Source organism: Pyrgilauda ruficollis, unplaced genomic scaffold (assembly GCF_017590135.1).
Source record: "Pyrgilauda ruficollis isolate IOZ18807 unplaced genomic scaffold, ASM1759013v1 scaffold50, whole genome shotgun sequence".
In the NCBI taxonomy this organism is placed as follows: domain Eukaryota; kingdom Metazoa; phylum Chordata; class Aves; order Passeriformes; family Passeridae; genus Pyrgilauda; species Pyrgilauda ruficollis.
The window spans coordinates 1,265,770-1,284,630 of NW_024526600.1; the positions used below are offsets into that span (position 1 = coordinate 1,265,770).

Here is an 18,861-nt window from a genome sequence, read left to right on the forward strand (position 1 = left end):
GTAATTAGTATGGAGGTTTACATTAATATTTATCAGCAAAGAGGCAACTCCACCTGACTGCATTTTTTGGGATTCTTTCACAATGAGATTTTGTGATGCTCAATTAGATATGTAAGATGTGGTTTTCAGTTTTTCAGAAATCAGAAAAGGAAAACTGACTTAATGGGGCACATTTACTGCCTCAAGAACTACCAAAATATACATGGTGGGATGTGTATATCCTAAAAATTAGTCCCAAGTGACATGTCTCTGTGTCCACACAACAAGTAGTTTTGTTTTTTCCTTGAATGTGTAATCATAATAAGAATTAATAACTAAATGAACATAATGTCAGAGAAACTTAGTTGAAGTTAAGACCAGCATGTCAACAGCAAGATTTATTTTTCAGTCTTTACTAATGCAACAGTTTTAACATACGCCATGAAAATCCCTGCTTCATTCTGTTGTCCCAGTGCCAGTATGATAAAAACAAGTAATTTGTATAAAATCTGAATTTTAAGAAACCTGAGCATATATGCAGATCATAGCTGTAATAAACAGCAATGCTGCAAGGAGCTCTTGAGTAAGTCAGTTGTTTTATATGGAATATGAAATACTGCACCTGTATATATGGAATGCCAGAGAAGTCTGTGGTGTATCATCTTCTAGAATCCTTCACGCATCCAGAACAAGCACTCTACAATACAAGAGCAGAAAGATTACAGAAGAAGAATCAGCTCTTCAACCACATTTTCCAGTCCCAGTACAGATATCTCTGGATTATGGGAATGTATTTCAAGGAAGTAATTTGTTTTTCAAATGGCTTATCAAAACTTGCCTCTGAATCCATGACTGTGTGTAACCTGCGGGCTGTAGTTAACACCGTGCAGTTGTGAAACACTCCTTTAATGGTGGACTGCACAAAGTTATCTGTTTCCATGTCAACAGAAGCTGTCACCTCATCTAGAACCAGATTTTTGTCTTCCATAGCAAAGCACAGGCCAGACAGACCAGCTGTCTCTGCCCAACGGTGTTAAAAATACATTTGAAAAGGGCAAGTCAGGCACACGGAGGAAAGGGAGCACAAGATAAAGCTGATATTACCATGGAGCATGTCTGTACTTCTTTCCTAACAATACTTGATGCTTCTGAAAAGACTACTGAAATATGTTCATCCTGCTTTGGAATTTTATTTCTTCTTGCTCAACATATCAATAGTAGTTAAGGTAGGACTCTTTAACACCCATGGCTGAACTTTGAATCTTAAACCCAGTCTTCAGTTTTATTTTCACATTATAGTGGGCACTCAGATTGAGCCAGATTGAATGCTGAACCACTTTTTAATAATGTTCAGTGTAACAGTTTGGATACTTTTATATGTTAGCTGTAGTATGCACCTTCCAGAAATGTCCTCCTGAAAATGATCTGTCTGAAAAATTCAGGTACTCAGTACACTATTTAAGACCTGTCCCTTTGCTGGTGAAAGCTTCAATATTTGTCTCCTCAGTTTAGAATTCTTTTATTTCAAGTGTCACCCTCCTTGCATAACTATGGGTTAATGTTTCAAAGTTAAAACTGAGTTGTTTTGCTTAAGCAAATAGAACAAAAGAATAAGCTCTCTGCACTTTGGTGGGTTTCTAATTTGCTGGGGGTTTTCTTGGTTCATTGTTTTTTGTTGTTGTTGTTGTTGTTTTTTTTTTTTTTTCTGGTTTGATTTGTTTTTTAAGTTTAAATAAATAAGCACTTTTCTACCAAAATTTAATGAGGCACTGCATGAGTTGCAACACCACGCCCTCCTTCTTCACACTTACTTATACACTTGAGCTAAAAATAGTCTATTCCCTTTGCTTCCCATACAGCACAGGCCATCAGAATCTATACCACTGTGACCAGCTGGTCACCTCAAAGAAATTTGCACTACCAGAATAGTTCTACTGAGAATGACAGGAGGCATGTCTTTTCCATCCTGATACCTTCTGAAGTAAATTCCCTGGAAGGATCACATACTAGAAAATAACAGCATTAGCACTCACATACTAGAAAATAACAGCATTAGCACTCACATACTAGAAAATAACAGCATTAGCACTTGCTTGATTATGTACCTGAGATTTTCATCACCTTTCTGAAATCTCATGGAGGAGCTTCTTTGGCAGTGAGTGGACAAAATCCTTTAAGTCATATAATTCCAGCACCTCCCACAGTTCAAGATCAGAGTGTTTTCCAAGTGGATCCAGATTTGACTGCAGTGTCCCAGAAAACAAGCTGGGGTCCCAATTATCAGCAGAATGTGAATGCACAATTCTGACATGATCCTAAAATGGGCTGTCATAAATCCTTACATTAATAGAAGAAACTGAGACAAATAATCTTGGGAATGGATTTTTGCAAGGGAAATTTTAACAGTTTGAAGCTGGTGAATGGAGGACAAAAATCGTGTGCAGTCTCTGTGAGCTCAGATCTTCATTAAGGAGAAACATAAAGGGCAAGAGATTTCTTGTGTATTCTCTGTATTCTGTTTTTGTGGCTGACTAAAGACCTGTCCAGCACCTGGCAACTTCCACAGCACATGAATTATTATTAAGGTTTGTGAAGCACATGAAGATTACATTCATGAACACTGTTAAGAAAAATTAAAAGGCTATGTCTCTAAGTTAAATGTCCTTAATTTCCTATAGGAAAGATGACATATTCAGCAACAAGAATACCTGCAGAGATTTATAGACTGAACTAATGCTCCTAGAGATGGTGAACAGACACCTTGACCAAGTGCAGTCATAGTGGCTGTGACCCAATAGGCCTAAGAGGCCAACAACAGCAAGTTACATGCAAACAGAACAGTGACAATTTTGAGGGAGATCAGTGACCAAACAGAGCTTGTGCCTGTTCTTCATTTAAACTTCATGTTACTTGCACTAACATAAAGTAATTTGCTGTACTTTAATATGATTCTTAAAAGCTGTTTGTATGAGGTGTATTTGGCTGATCTGAAGAAGCTACGTGCACAGTCAGCTTTGGTATTTGCCATGCCCTTGTTCCTGTCCCAGATTTTTACCTTCATCCACTCTCCTGACCTATGCAGTTCAACACTCCAGACTGCACCTACTCTTCATAAGCTTCAGTCTCTCTTTTTTTCACCTTTCAGTTCTATTCTGAACCCAGCCTGTGAGTTCATTGCACTATTGGGTTCCTCTCAGTTCAGTTGTGTGGATGTGGATCCAATATATTCCATCCACAGTAAATCAGACTCGCAACTGCAGTTGAGAAAATACTGTGTAATTCACAACTGTCAGATGTTGTTCAGATTTGTAGAGCATTAGCTGCTTAAAACAAGACAAATGTTACAACCAAATGTGTATGAATTGTGTTCTGAAGACCTGTGGAATAATCAATTTTGGTCCTGTATTCTCATTTTTGAGAATATAGTTGCATCAAAAAGGTATATGAAAATTAGAAATTATGATAAAAAATGGTGAATTTGCCATTCCCCTAACGAAGTACAGTTCTCAAAGGAAAAGCAGCCAAGAATTTGCAGGAACCTTTAGGTATTTTCTTTTAATCATCTCTTTCTTGGAAAGACACAGTCTGTTTTGGTGTAAATATTAGAATCATCTCTATGAATGGTCTGTGGGTAGATACACACAGGAACTATTACCAAGGTTAAGGCTCCTAAAAGGCTAGGAAAAAAACAAAGCTTCCCTTTGAAAAACATCAGATAAATGAACTGCAAGTGGTGTTAACAGCATCTATTCACAAAAATGTTTGTATGAATGGCATTCAGGGAATGTGCAAAGACTTCAGGTGACCATTCAATTTGTGTCCTAGGTTTTACTTTTTTCAACATATACCAGTTTACCACCTGAAGACAATCCTAAAAATACATAACCTAATATTGAGTTTCCCACTCTCTTCTGAAATAAAACGTAAGCTCTACCTGACAGATCACAGCAGATTGGTTTAAATACAAAATATGTAACTCATGTATACATCACTTTATTCCCTACAGGCTTCAAACATAGTTGGACAAACAAAGCCCTCAGGTGGATCTTGAAAACACCATATGTAGCTATTCCAGCTAAGACTGTTAAACTAAACACAACATATAAAACCTAATGTCATATTTGTGGTCTCCATGTTTTGAAGTTTCTTCCATATAATTGCCAAAATTCCACTGGTACCTCTGTCTCTTGGCAGCCTGTGGACTTACAGGTTATAATTTCCCCCAAAAATCGAAAGTCTTGTGTTAGTCAAAAAAGAATAAATAGTTGTCTCTCAACCACGCCTCACCTGTGGAGTGATGTTAGGATTTCCACCTAAGTCATGGGGTCCAATAGTTGATATACCAATTCCATCAATAATTACTTTGGCTTAACATCCCTCCAGAATTCTAAATAAGGAATTTTTAAGTGTTGATTTTCCAGCTCCTGTTCTTCCAACAATTCCAACCTGAAGCAGAAAGTTTTATGATAGAGACTGTAACTTTCCATGCTACACATTCTAAATAAAAAACTATACAGATATATGGAATTATAGGATAGAGTGAATTCAGTTTCACAGTTCCCAGTCCAGTTCTCTCAGAAGCTGTACAGCTCATGCCTGGCTCAGTGAGAATCCTTTTCATTTCCTCTCCCTTTTATCAGCACTCCTCAGCTCAAACCAATGGCTTAAAATAGGTCTCAACTGGTGTTCCTTGATCCCATGCCTGATGTTGACCAGCCCTAACCTGGCAGCCTATTTCCCTACACAAACATTCAGCAAAGTGGACAAGAGGTTTAACTTAAAATTTGGATCTTCTTCCTTAGAACTGCCAAATTCATAAAACATTACCTCAGTATCTTAACAGGGATAAGAATTTCTACATATTTCTTTAAAATACTTTTCTAATTTTTCTTTATTCTTCTCCACTTAACATCTTCCCTATTCAACATCATCTTCCTGCATTTAGTATTGGAGTCTCCTTATCTGAAGTATTTTTGAAGTAGAAAGTTGGGAAACAGAATTTTATACCCCTGATTTATTTCTTATTGCCTACAATACCTTCTCTTTACTCTGTGTCTGAAAGGCACCACCATTCAGGGCTAAACCAAGATCCTTCCTATAATGAGTCTTGTAGTTAACAAATTCTATCATTTCTTTATCAGGCCAGCCCACTGGTTGTCTTTTAGACAATATCCATGCTTCCTGGAATGAAAACATAAGCATGGGAGAAGAGTAAAAGGGAATGAAGAAATAGAACAGTCCTGCTCCTAAGGGCTTTTTATGCCTCTGTGCTTGGCACTGGCACTACTTTTCAGAAAAGCACAATAGCCAAGGCAAAGTGATTTGGAAGGAATATCTCCCCAGGCACGAGGTAAGAGTTATGGGTCAGACAGGCCTCTCTTCCTCTCTTCCCTTTTCAAATGCTCCTCTTGGTTACACACAGCACAGAGAGTTCACATGACCTGCAGCTGCATTAGTCTGACAACAATATCCACTGCTACGAAGGATGACAAAAAAATTTACTGGTCAAAATAGGAATAAAACTGCTGTGAAACTACTAGAAATGTAATGAAGAAGCTACATATTATTCTCAAATAAGATCTTTAGGTATTTTCTTTTAATCCCACAAACCCCAAATATTTAATAGCTATTACCTGCTACCCCCACTCACCAATATTTAAAGTCAATCTCAGTGGTCATTTTCTAGTCACAGAAATGAAATATTCAAAATGAATGCTCAGCATTCAGGATTGAATGCTCACCTCTTCATCAACTGTTTCATATTCAGAAATTCTTTCAATTGAAACTGCATTGGTCTCAATTTTACATGCTCCACACACTCAAACAGTTAGAATCTGGATCACCTGGGGAAATATATACAAAAATAGGAACAAACAATTTGACTCTACTAGAATACACCACATTAATTAAAAAACTTACCCTGAACTTAACTCATAAGCTGCATGCTTAATCACAGAAGCAAAAAAATAACAGAACATGTTGGCACATCACCTGAACCAATGGTTAGAAAATCCCTGATCTCAGTGTTCCTCTGAGCAGTTCTTGTCTGTTTTAAAACTGCCCAATGGTTGTTGTAATTTGCAGTGACATAAAAGTTCCAGCTATTGGAAACTACTTCAGGATCATCAGCAAATGTGCTGTATTTTTATGAAATGTTGAAAGAAAAAACACATATGGCTCATGTTGTGTGTACAATTATTGCACCATCCCCCAGGTAAAGAAAGCCAGCAATGTAAAACAACAGATTTGTAATGGAGGTATCTATTGGCTCTGCCAAATTTGTCACCTTCAAGCACTGGGGATGCTTCTGTAGACAGAATCATTGTAGAATGGCCTGGGTTAGAAGAGACCCCTAAGATCACCTAGTTCCAAACCCCCAGGGTGTCAACTCCATGGTTAAATATTCCCACTTCTATAGCAAAAGAGAGCCAAACCAATTCTGAAGGTTGGCCTTTTGGAAATGTTGTGTGCAGCTAAAGAAAGAACTGTGTCAGCTGGACAACAGGTGAAGGTGAAAAACTGTGACTGTCATCACCAAGTACATGATGAGATAAAGGAACCCTTGTGAGCTGGGTGGGGTGTGGATATGCCATGACAGATAATGGTCTCTATATTTTTTTGAATTTCTATTCATTATTATCCGTCATCTGTGTTTTCTGAAGCTCTTACCACAGTGAAAATCTGGACAACACTGGCTCCTAAGCATCACAAGATTTTCAGTGTATTACACAACCACCCTTGGGTCTGTTCTAAGGAACACCATCAGCAGTCACTGTGCTTCAAGTAATTTGCGAGGCATGGCAACAATCAGGTATGATGAGAGTGAGAAGTATTAAAAGTTGCAGCAAGTAACAGTTGTTTGTGTATTAGAGGTTCCAATTAAAGCCGAAGCAGTACAAAAGTAGAAAATAACATTCACTTCAAGTCTATATGCCTCTGAAGAATGTGAATTTAATGTATTATCAGCTTAGACAGTAACATTTGATTCTGACATGCAATACACCACCAAAGAAAAAAAATAAACAGACCAGGTTTGGCACAGGGAATCCAGGGAATTAACCCATGTTTCCACAGCAAAGCGGAGTGGCACAGCCTTCAGCACTTGGGGAAGTTCTAGCATCGCAGCATTATACCATGAGTAGATACATACAGCACAAGAAGCCAAAAGTGAAAACTTTTTTTTTTTCACCTTATAATTATGATTCTATAGCAAACGCAGGCAGGAATGCTCTAAATTTTCCAGCAATTCTTTCACTCATTTCCAGGAATAGAAGAAGGAATATACTGAGAAGCTGGTATGAAAAGTAAAAGTACTCAGCAAACAGTATACAAATTTTGTCACCTTCCACTGGGTTTGTCTCCTCATTTGTATGCTCTGAACTGAAGACGTGTAAAAGCTCAGAAAAATTAGCTCTCCTTGAAATGAGTTCTTGGTAGGTTCCTATTTGACTTATTCTTCCCTCTTCCATCACCATTATTAGATCAGTGTGAGGTAGGAGGGTGAGTTATGGGTCACTAATATATCAGTCTGAAACACAATTTTTTCTATATTCATTTAATATAAACATATACTAAAAGCAGACATTCCATTACAATAGCTGGAATGTTATAATGGAATTCTCCTGTAATTTTTCTCGTGTATTTGTCCACCTTATTATTATCATTATCATTGTTATTATTCTTCTTCTTCTTGTTGTTATTTATTGCGTACTTTGCTACACCACTCTTTTAATTGCTGATTGTAATGTCAAATTATAAGCTTATAGCTACTTGCTATTACTTGTACTTACCTGTTTCTCAGTGTTAAATGTTTTTTACCTGTTTCCTGTTCAGGAATGGCTTAGAATAGGTTTGAAGAAAAGAATTAGATACTCCAGCTTTTAATACACTACATGAAGTTTAATAGTCTCAGTATTAAAATCTGCTTACAAGTCTACCATCACTGGAGTTCTTGCTTCTGCCACATACTTATAAGCCATGGAGCAGGTCAATTAAGGACAGGGAGAAGGGAGAGAGGAAAAGACAATTGTGAAGTCAGTAATGCTGACCCAGTAGTAGGTATTTCATGTTAATACATGTGTTTTGCAGGCAGCAGTGGGAATAATCTGTACTAACTCAAACCACTGAGATTTTGACAAATCTTACCTTCCCACATGAATGGTTTTTAAATGGGAGAATTTATTCCTCCAGATTCTACTTTCCTGTAGGAACTTCTTTGTTCAGCAAGATCCATTTCCTTCTGTATCCTGTACTGGCTGTACCCCTGTACTGCTTTTTGTTTAGCCTCTTTATTCAGAATTATCATCAACAATCTGTTGGTAAGAGATGAGCTTTTGTAGAATGACTGTACAAAGTAATTGGTACAATTTGAAAGGAAGCTATCCTACATTACCTTGATTTTTAGGAGATCTGAAGGGTTAGCTTCAATTAGCTTCTCAAAAAGATGGTTTCCAACATGTACATGTACAGCAGGAGAGGGTCACCCGGGAGATACAAGTCAGCCTTGCTGTACACAGCTCTAGCAAGGCTCACTCTCTGCTTCTGCCCTTCACTTATATTGACATCCTAAGGAAAGAAAGCCTGAAGAATCCACATTTAAATAGGAAATACTAAAGAAGACCTGTGTATTATACTCAGTCTTGTCAAAACTTGGGCTCTGATGATTATTCCCACTCCAAAATGGGGAACTGCAAGGTTACTTTGTAAAACTAAAAAATATTTTTATTTACAATTATACAGGCATTTTTATACTACAGAAGAAACCCCTGGAGAACAGGAAAGGGCAGATACAAAATTCTATACAGAAAAAAGCCATTTCCAAAGTTTTTAGGAGTTCAGAACTTGAACAGAATTTAAGTTCAAAGTAAGTAACCAAAGCAAGGAGATGGGCAGGATGTACTTGGCTGAACACTGGTTAGTCAGTGTTAATTATCAAATAGATAATCATAAAACCATAGAATCCATAACTTATCTTACTGTTTAATTTCTGACACCTCAAATTCTCACCCTTTCTCCAATCTCTGTTTGGTCTCCATTCAGTAACTGTTCCAAATCTGTCAGTAAAGCACAAGACTCTAAAACAAGTTTGTAGTATGGCCCGTTTAGATTGGAACCAAAGAAAATATTTTCCTGTAAACTGTCATTACAAATCCAGGCCTGCTGAGAAATATATGCCACAGAGCCCTAAAAAGAACTGGAAACGATTTTGTTTTATTTGGGCTTTCTGAATATATAAAACATAATTTAAAAATAAATTTGAAATTCCAGCTTTGCCTCAAATTAACACCAGTAATTCCTTCCAAAACCTGAGCACTATTAAAATTTGTCATCAATGATTTGAGTATTGTTTAAATTTTTATTAAGTCAGGTAATATAAACAATCTGCTGCATATTACACTGCAACAGCTTTCCTATAAAAAACCACATATGACTGAATAAAACTGACAGAGCTGGGACATATATGGAGCAAAGTCTTCCAGGGAAAGATCACAGTGACAAACAGGCATCCATTGTAATATCTATATGAAGGAAACTGGGTCTTATTAGACATCAAAACACAGTTTGATGGTCTGTATTTTTACATAAAATGTGGAATGTGTCAGCTTTAGAATTTAAGATTACAGGATAGGAACAAAGTGCTTTTAAATATTTTTTTACATTAATCTATATGCCCTCTGAAAATCTGTTCATTAGTTCTGCTTAACTGGAGTACTGAGGAGTGGAAAGGGCAGGGGAAGATGGACAACCTTACTCTTCTCTGAACCATTCCTTCAAGTTTCTCCATTTCTCCAAGAACAGCTGAAAAAAAAAGATGACTTTCCAGATCCAACCTGTTCCACAACAGCAACTAAAGTGCCTTCGGAATGCTGACATGATTACCTTTTTGTAGACCAGGCCAACAACTGCAGTCTTGATTTTGATAGCTGTAAGAATGTTGTTCCAATGGTATAACTGATGGAGAAGAGTTTGTGAGAGAACCACAAAACCCGGGCAATAGCCACAGCCACTCCCACATGAACTAGGCTGGTTTTCACTGGCCACAATCATAGCTCTGAAAATAAAAGAAAAAATTAATTTTAAATTCCATCCATTAAATCAACAGCCAACAACAAACATTTAACAAACTAAGACACTGGAAACCTGTTTAATTGAATCTGTTTTGGATCTAGATATGGCTAAAGGTCCATCAAAATAATATGATGTTAAAAATGGTAGGTTTTATCTGTGTTTTCCAATTCCTTGCAATTCTCAAATACCAATCTCAACATGAATGTGCTATTGCTAACTTCTCTGACAATGGAGTATGAATAAAGAATAAAAGAATTTAATAAAAGAAATATTTTTTAAAATTAGGTGTTTGGACTTAAAAACATTGTAACTACCAGCCACAGAAGAGAAGAGAAAAATCTAGAGAAGAGAAAAAAAAATCTAAAGGAAAATTCTTTTTGTGTTAATAAAACACAATCTTAAATAACCATCATAAGCTGTGATGTCTTCAAACAAATTTTATAGTTAACTATTTTGATCAGGATTACATTGATTCAGAGCATACTTTGGAGGTAATAATTCTGTTCATTAACTTTTTTCTTTACAAACACCCAAGTGTTTGATCATCTCAACATACCTGTGGTAAGCACAATTTCTAAAAACCATTTCTGTCAACACCATGGTACCAGAACACAATCAAAGAGTAACTGCATTTTCCCATGAAATGCCATTAAATATTATATATTTATGTGAGTTTTTTAAAAGTAGGGATGGAAAAAACTGACAAAATGGAAGGAAAGTTAATTGTCTTTTTTAGTCCATTTTTCTTAGCATTTGATTTTATCTTTGTATATTAAATACTTAAAACAATTCTGTGGAACTTTTACTAATTTTGTCTCAGTCCTTTAGTTATGAAATTCCTGATCTCTTTGAGCTTTCCTTCATTTGTTTGCAAATAATCATGTGGACGGAGGTTTAGAAACTGGTAACCCTTTAGCTTTATTAGTAATATTGCTCTTTGAACAAAAAAATGAAACACATTAAAAAATGAAACACTTCATTACTTGTGGACTCATAAAAGCCAGAATGTCAGCTGTAACTTTCAGAAATTAAACTTTAATCAATAAGTACTTAAATGTTTGCCATAATGGCAAAATCAAAGATGGCTCGTGGAAACTTGTTTTCTTAAATAGCACTCTCTGGAAGCAAGAAGCCTACAAGATTACAAAAATATAGAGATTATTCAGAGAAATAAAAAATTTGAAATTCAGCCACATTTACAGTACAAAATATGCAATATTAGAGTGTCTATTTAAAGCCATCAGTTTAATCTAAAAAAGAAAATTTCCTACAGATAAAAGAAAAGTTTTGGAGTAAGAAATTAAGTCTTGTTTTATTTGGCCAAGATAATAGTTATTCAGGAAAGGATAAATGCAATTCCTAGGGTTGCCCCTATCATCCATTAATATAATTACAATATACTTTAATCTTCAAATTATTATCACAGGTCAAGACAAAATGTGTCTGAATAAACAGAGATAAGTTTCAATATAAATGCATTCTCATTTATAGCAGGCTTGCAGCAACTTTATATTTAAGGCTGAATAATCCTTCTATTATTTCAGAGTATTTTCAGTTGTCAAGCAACATTTTTTTCAGTTTGAATTTTGCTCAAACAATTGTGAAGGTTCTTGACAGGGCTCAAAAAAAAAAAAAACAAACAAAAACAAACAAACAAACAAAACCAAACCCATCGGCTTTCTTAATTATCATAGTGATGATGGATAGCAAACTGGTAACAGACTTCTCTACCTACCTGAAATACAGATGCAAAGGAAAGACACAGGGAAACAGACAAGTCCAGAGAGAAGAGCTGAACAGCTTTTGACAACATGGTAATTCATGACAAGTAAAAGTCACTGTAGATTCTGTACCAGGCACAGCAGGCACCTCATTACTTGAAGTGCTGAAATGCAACCATGTGTCTTTCTAAGAGGTAAGTTTGAATTTGAACAATCAGAAAAATCCTACAGCCATACTGATCCGAACACTGAGGGGCCTCTGTGTCCTACAAAATGTAGGCCGTTCAATAAATTAGAGGAGTTTTTAAAAACTTCTCCAGCTTCTAGACTCAACTTCAGAAAAGGATATTGCCTATTTTTAGAATTGTAGTTACTATTAGTCTTGGGGCAGACTTCTGGACTTCTTTTCTCTATTGCTTTTCAAAGTTAGGATACATGCTGGATGGTGAATCACCTTCATTGAGTTCAAACAGCTCATTCCTTTCCAATGGCTTCTTGTAGCCTAGAGATACCATCAAAGAAAGGAATCCATTTGGACAGTCTGAGACACAACAGGCAAAAGAAGCAGAACTGCTAATTCAAAAAGCTAATGATATAATCTAGTGAATATAAACAAACTGTGATCAAAGTAACAGATGTAATCCTATAGAAGCTACAAAGTTGTGGAACATACTCACAGTTACCTTCAGTACACTGAAATTCACCTGCAGTAAGGAAAGCCCATGGAGATTGTCACATCTGAACAGAGTTCTGAGGAACCTTTATACATCAGAATCTGTCTATATTTATGATCCCACACTTCTTCACAGAAGTAAAGAAGTATTTTTATTTCATAAAAAGACTTATGGAATCATTATCCACTTATTATTTTGATCTGGAATAAAATACCTTTTTATCACAGGAGTGCATTATCATTGAATCCCAGATTCCTTTAGGTTGGAGAAGACCCTTAAGATGATATAACGCTACCAAGTTTACCATTAAGGATGTCCCTGAGTGCCATGTCTACACATCTTTTAAATACAGGGATGGTGACTCATTTTATTGCAACTCATCTCCAAGCAAGCTAAACCACATTACACTGCTGGGTTTCAGCACCAATACAATGCAAATTTCCTTACAGCAGACCTTCAGCTTTAATGAAGTGCTTTTATCCACTTAAGTGTCAACAAAAACTAAACCTGGTCTTAAAAATGGCAGAACAGGGCTGAAGAATACACTGAGCGTAAAGAAACTATGTCAGAAACACAGGTATTTGGAATTTTTGATAAGCATGTCAGCTTTGTGACAATTCAAAGCAAACTGTACAATACCATTTTTGAGGTGGGGAAAATGCAAAAAGATGGAGGTTGACCATGCACTTTGACTTAAAGACCATCCCAAACGTCTGGGGCTCTACCAGAGACACATGCAAGGACACTGGAGTGTGCAGCCACAACCACCCACTGGTTACTTCATAGATAAATAACTGAAAAAACCTTTTTTGGTTGTTTTGGTTTATTTGCTTTTTTTTTTTTTCCTTCTCTTCTTTTGTTAGACATTGTAGAATTAGTTAAAAGATACAAAGTATAGCCTGCCTTGAAAATTTGGGTGAATACCATGACATAGAGAAAGCATCAATATAATTCAGAAACAGTGCACTGCAGAACTTTCCAGAAAAATGGAACATTTGCATTTATGATCTAAAATGTAAGGACTGGTAAATATAAAGGTGAACTCCTAATTTCAACAGGGCCAGAGTTTAACTGAATTCTCTGAATCCTTGAAAGAATCTGATTGTTTTGAGTCAGCTGATAAAATGCAAATACTAGTTTCAATTATCTGTAGAATTAAGAATATAGAATAAAGCAAGAAACAGTTCGAACAGTTTTCACATGTTTTTTCCCACTCTGAGACTTTTGAAATGTGTGTATCATCTGACCCAAACAATTTTTCAAAAAAAAAAAAAAAAAGTTAAAAATCAGTAATGGTCACAAGACATAACATACAAAATTGTTTGACATAAAATTGAACATATTAAGTGATAGGAAGTTGCAAGATTTGATAGAGTTGAACTTTCAGTTCCTGGTTTTTGATGGAAAATTTCCCAAGGAGCAGAGAAAGTTGCTGGTGTATGTGAGCAGGTGAGTGACAATAACATCTTTGTGGCCTGCCAAGAAAGAGGGAGGAAAATGAGCATGAAAGTGGCTACCTGGAAAATACCTTACATGTACTACAGAATATTTGTTTCTGGAGATTTAGAAAGTTGTTATATTGCCATTGTTAAATAATGCCATAGATAATGTACAAAATGACTGTCACTATGTATAAACAATACCCCACCAAATAGTTGAATGTGATCTCTAAATGTTGCAAACTTTGATTTTTGTGCAAAAGGCTAACAGCACTCTCAAGGTCAGGCTCAAGCCTGAGACATTGTGGAATCTAAGAGCACAGTCTACAATTCTGTGAGCACCAATGAACAGCAACAACCTGTTTAATGAATTCTCACCTGCTAAACCAGGAATATGTTAATTTACTGAAGAAAGAAGCATTCTTTTCAGTGTTGCACTTCTGTTTAAAAACGAACAAAGGAAAAAGTATCAATGATACTTGAAAGACCGATGTTCTTGTTGGTGTTTTTGTTTTCTTCTTTAGTAAACATCTAGCTTTAGGAGATATTTAGTTCTGAGCTATCAAAAGGCCTAAACCTACACTTTTTTTTTTTTTTTGCCTGTCAATACACTCTAACACAAGGTATGAAGAATGAGAGAGGTCTACAGCCTCCTGAACGAATAGATCTGAGCTGGCTTCCTTAAATCTTTGACAGTTAAAATCCTGCAGGGTTTGGGGTTTTTTTCCCCCCTATTTGATACTATGGGTATTGGAAGTTATCAACAGCTAATACTTAAAGAACAGCAGGGTCCTTTCAGGACACCCTAAGAAATAAAGCACTACTATCGTGTGCCATATGCACATACATGAGAGGAATATGAGGCTTGTGCACTGCTGCCAATTTCATAAGGCACTGGAGATAAGAGTAAAGAGGCAAACAAACAAGAACTCTCCCCTAGTGCCCGACACGCCCAGGAGCGACTGCAGCACACCCAGGGAATGAATTCTGTCCCTCGGTCACTGGGACATACCATTATTCATTCCTCCTTATAGCACTCCCAGCCCCAGGACGCAGTTGCAGCCTTTTCCAGCAGGCGCCGTGAAACACCCACCGACACAACCGGCGCTCCTCTGTCGTTTCCCACAATAATTTTTGTCCTGCTTTCAGTAAAATGCCGAATGGTTGCACGATAACGCGACAAATGACTGCAAACAGGTGTTAAAGAGATATGTACCCCTTCCCCGGCAAACGGACCCGCTCCTGCACCCACCCGCCCTCGCAGCACGGCGCGCTTGGCTGCGGAGGAACACCCATGGTCCTGCCCATTCCCTGCTTAAACCCCGCTCCTGTCCGCGGCCTGAAGATTATTCCCTCTTTATCCACGCAATGGACATATCCCAGGCCACATCAGCTGTTCTTTCAAGGGGAAGACTAGCAAGCATCCAACCCGGAACCCGGCGGGTTTCAGGAGACCGTGGGAGGAAGCGGGCACCGCTCGGGGCCCCGCAGCCGCCCGGAGCCCTCCTCCCTCCGCCTCCCTCCTCCCCGGCCCCGTCACCTCTGTGCCGGGACAGCGGCTCGTTAGCGGCCTCGCCAGGAGCCTCGGGCGGCGGCCACGGCTGCAGCAGCGCCCGCCGGGGGAGGGAAGAACAGGGAAGGGGAGGGAAGGGCGGTTCTGCTGCAGCTGCCTCCCCTCAGCCTCCCCGGGCCGCTGCTGCGGGCCCGTCCTGTTTGCCGGCCCCAGCACCTCGTGAGGGAGCCAGCGACAGGAGCCGAGGGAACGGCCTGAGGCCGGGCCGGGGGAGGTTTAGGCTGGATGTCAGGGAAAGGTACTTCTGGTGGAGGCTGTCTGAGCTCTGGAACAGGCTCACAGGGCACAGCACTAAGGCTGGCCAGCTTCAAAGAGCGTTTGTACAATGCTCTCAGGCGCAGGGTGTGGTTTTTAGGGATGGTCCTGTGCAAGGCAAGGCAAGACTCCATAAGCCTGATGGGTCCCTTTCAGTTCAGCGTATTCTGTCGTTCTGTGGTTCCGTAGCTATGGTATGCATAACACATTTCAAAAATAGTGTGAATCTTGAACATTCCTTTCCTTTGGTAACGTTCAAAGATCTGAAAATTTCTCTCACGTGAAAATAGAAAAAAAACCCCAAACAACTAAAAAAATTTAAAAAAAGATGTAAAAAAAAACCAACCCCCCCCCCAAAAAAAAAAAAACCCAAAAACCCAAAAAAAAAACCCCAAAACCAAGAAACCAAAAGAAAAAAAAAAAATTATCCCATTATCCAGTATCAGCATGTCTGTTTCTTCACTTCCTGTGGTTCTGACCACGCTCTCTGTGTCTCCTTTTGTTATTTTCGGTACTCCGTGTGTCATGGTCACAACTTTCCCATTTTCTCATTCTTTCAGATGGTCTTTCCTCCGCCTGGTGCCCTTCACTTTCACTTGAGTGTGGCAGGGCCAGCTCAGGAGAGCTCTGTGCAATCTTAACATTTGCACCTCGGTTCTTGTAAGGACAAAACTATAAATTTGAAGGCACTGGTGGAGGCACCTGCTAGTGAGGAAATTGTTGACCTGATGGACTCTACCATGTGCTGTCCTGCTAAAAAATGGTGCTTTTAGAGAAATAGAAACTTGAGCTGTTAACACTGACAAAGTTCTGAAGAGTTTAATTTTGCATGCATTATGGCTTTAAAAATTAAGAGACTAACAAACTATAAAATAGCACAGAATGTTTGAGAATAAAGCTGATCTACTATATTCCAACATCTAGTATAGCTGGAGAAAGAAGTAGGTCAGAAAAGAGTGACCTGTGAGGGGGGTGCATGCTCTGTGGCTGGGCTGGAGGAGATGGGAAAGGAGGCAGAGCAAAGAGTGGCACAGCGGGCACAGGTCCAGCTGGGAACCATGTCACAGTGATCACATGACACTTCAGTGTTTTAAGGCGCTTAATTCAGTTTTTCTTTCATGGGTTTCCCCTTGCTGACAGGAAGAAAGGGTTGCTGTTGGCAAGCCTCTCAGTGGAAGCATGCATTGCACAGGAACAAGGTCCTGGGAAGAATTGTGTGTGCCAGAGAGTATTTCCTTCTCCTCTGAGTGAAACTGCAAGTGAAAAACTACTGGGAAACCACATAATTATGTGAAAATTGGGTTAAGAAACTGCACTCCCCAAATGCTGCCCTCATCAGCATGGTTAAACATTGTAATAGTTACTGACAAAACACACGTATACAGTATTGGATGTTGTTCACTTCTCAATAAAGATTACTGGAGTATGGTTGCTATCTTTAAAGATGGAGTTACACCTGCCTTATAACCCCACAGCTGCCTGGTTGCTGCAAACAGGTTTCAATCGTGTACACATGTTCAGCATTCCAAGTATATTTTTAAAGTGTTATTTTACAAAGGAGCGCATTTTCACAAGTCATCCTGGTGACAACAATGTGAAAAATAATAATTAAAGAATTTATTTTCCAAAGCGTAAATGGTGTGTATTGCCTCAGTGCCCATATTTTCTAAAGGGGGATTAGTTAGGAACTTGGCAAGCCTATTTAGGAAGGGATTATCAATTTACAGGGATTACAAGCATCGGTGTAGAAGTCAGTAAGTCTTAAATTTCTTCCAACAAGTCAGAGTTTTTTTGTTTGCAATCTTTAGATAACTTATTTTCATAGTTAAACATACTGCATTGCAAAAGCCTGGTGGGATTTCCTCTTGCCTGGAAGGGAGCGGTGCTCTTAAGCTTAGCTGTTAGAGAAGAATCTTTCTGTAGAAGAGGCTTGAGACGGAAGAAAAATGAGAGTAGTTCTGAGAATGGGATTTCGCAACACCACGGAATCCCAGGGGGCGGAGAGGAGATTAGAAGGGGAAATATCCCATATGACCACAGATCAGCATATCAAGGCTTGTGTAAGAATTCCATCTTAATCTTGAGAAACCACACTGTAATGTTTCTGAATGTTATTTTACCCACAACTTCTGGGGATAAATTCAATTGTAGTAGTGCCATTCTTTTATTGATAAACCATAGCAATCTTGTACTGTGGTAAAATTAAATTTTTATATCTCTTTTCAGCTTGAATATTTAGCCAGCAGTCTGTGGGGTCCCCTGAAATTATCAGGGTTTATTCATCAGGTGGTGATTCTTACAGTCCTGAGCACTTTGGGGGTCAGTCAAAGTCCTGAAGAGGCAGTGCCAGTATCTTCCACTGGTTTGCATAAGGCACTTTTGAAGCAGATAAATCTGAATTTCAGTGTGAGGAGTGTGTCCTTGTGGGAAAAGCACGAGGCATGAGTGGGCATAACAAAAATGCAGCAAAATGGGGTGGGAAATAGCTGAACTTTGGAGTTTGTGAGAGGGTACCTGAAACTCAGAGTCACCATCAAGGGAGCTGTCAGTAGAACCTACAGTATAACCAGTAACAGGAGTTGGGATTTCTGAATTTCTCAGAAGCACAAGTGCCACTGTTGTTGAGCACAGTTCCCTTGTCCCATGACAGAGATGTGTGTTCACCCCAGTTCAACATCCTGATTAATACCACAAAACTTTATAGGCATTGATTTGGTAAGGGGGTCCTTTCCCAGCACTGGTTTCAGAGGGCTTTGAAACCATTTCATGGGGGGGTTATATCAACATTACTGCGAGCTGGGCTTATTTCAGTTTTCAGTTCAAGAGAAAATGCCCTTTCTTTTCCCTGTTTCTGTATAAAAGAACAAATGTTAGCAGTTTATTCCCAGCTAGTGATATTAGGTACATGTAAAAGTTCATATGTATGATTTTCTTCTAAGGTCAGGTGATTGGCTCTTGTATAAACCCGGTAAATGCTTTACTGGGGCTGTTAGCAATTTGGTTTTAGTGGTGTTCATCTCTCCATGCTTTAACTTATATATGAATGGGTACTGTACACAGAGTGAATGCTGAGGCTCCCTGACTGGAGGTTCTTGGGTGCACTAAGCTTTTGTTGTAACAATAATCGAGATTAAAAAGTAGTGAGAGAAAGA

General features: G+C 38.4%; 1 pseudogene; it reads right to left on the minus strand.

Annotated features, from left to right (window-relative positions):
• Positions 1-383: 383 nt before the first annotated feature.
• Positions 384-15,160, minus strand: LOC121360413 (annotated as a pseudogene).
• Between the last annotated feature and the right edge of the window lie 3,701 nt (positions 15,161-18,861).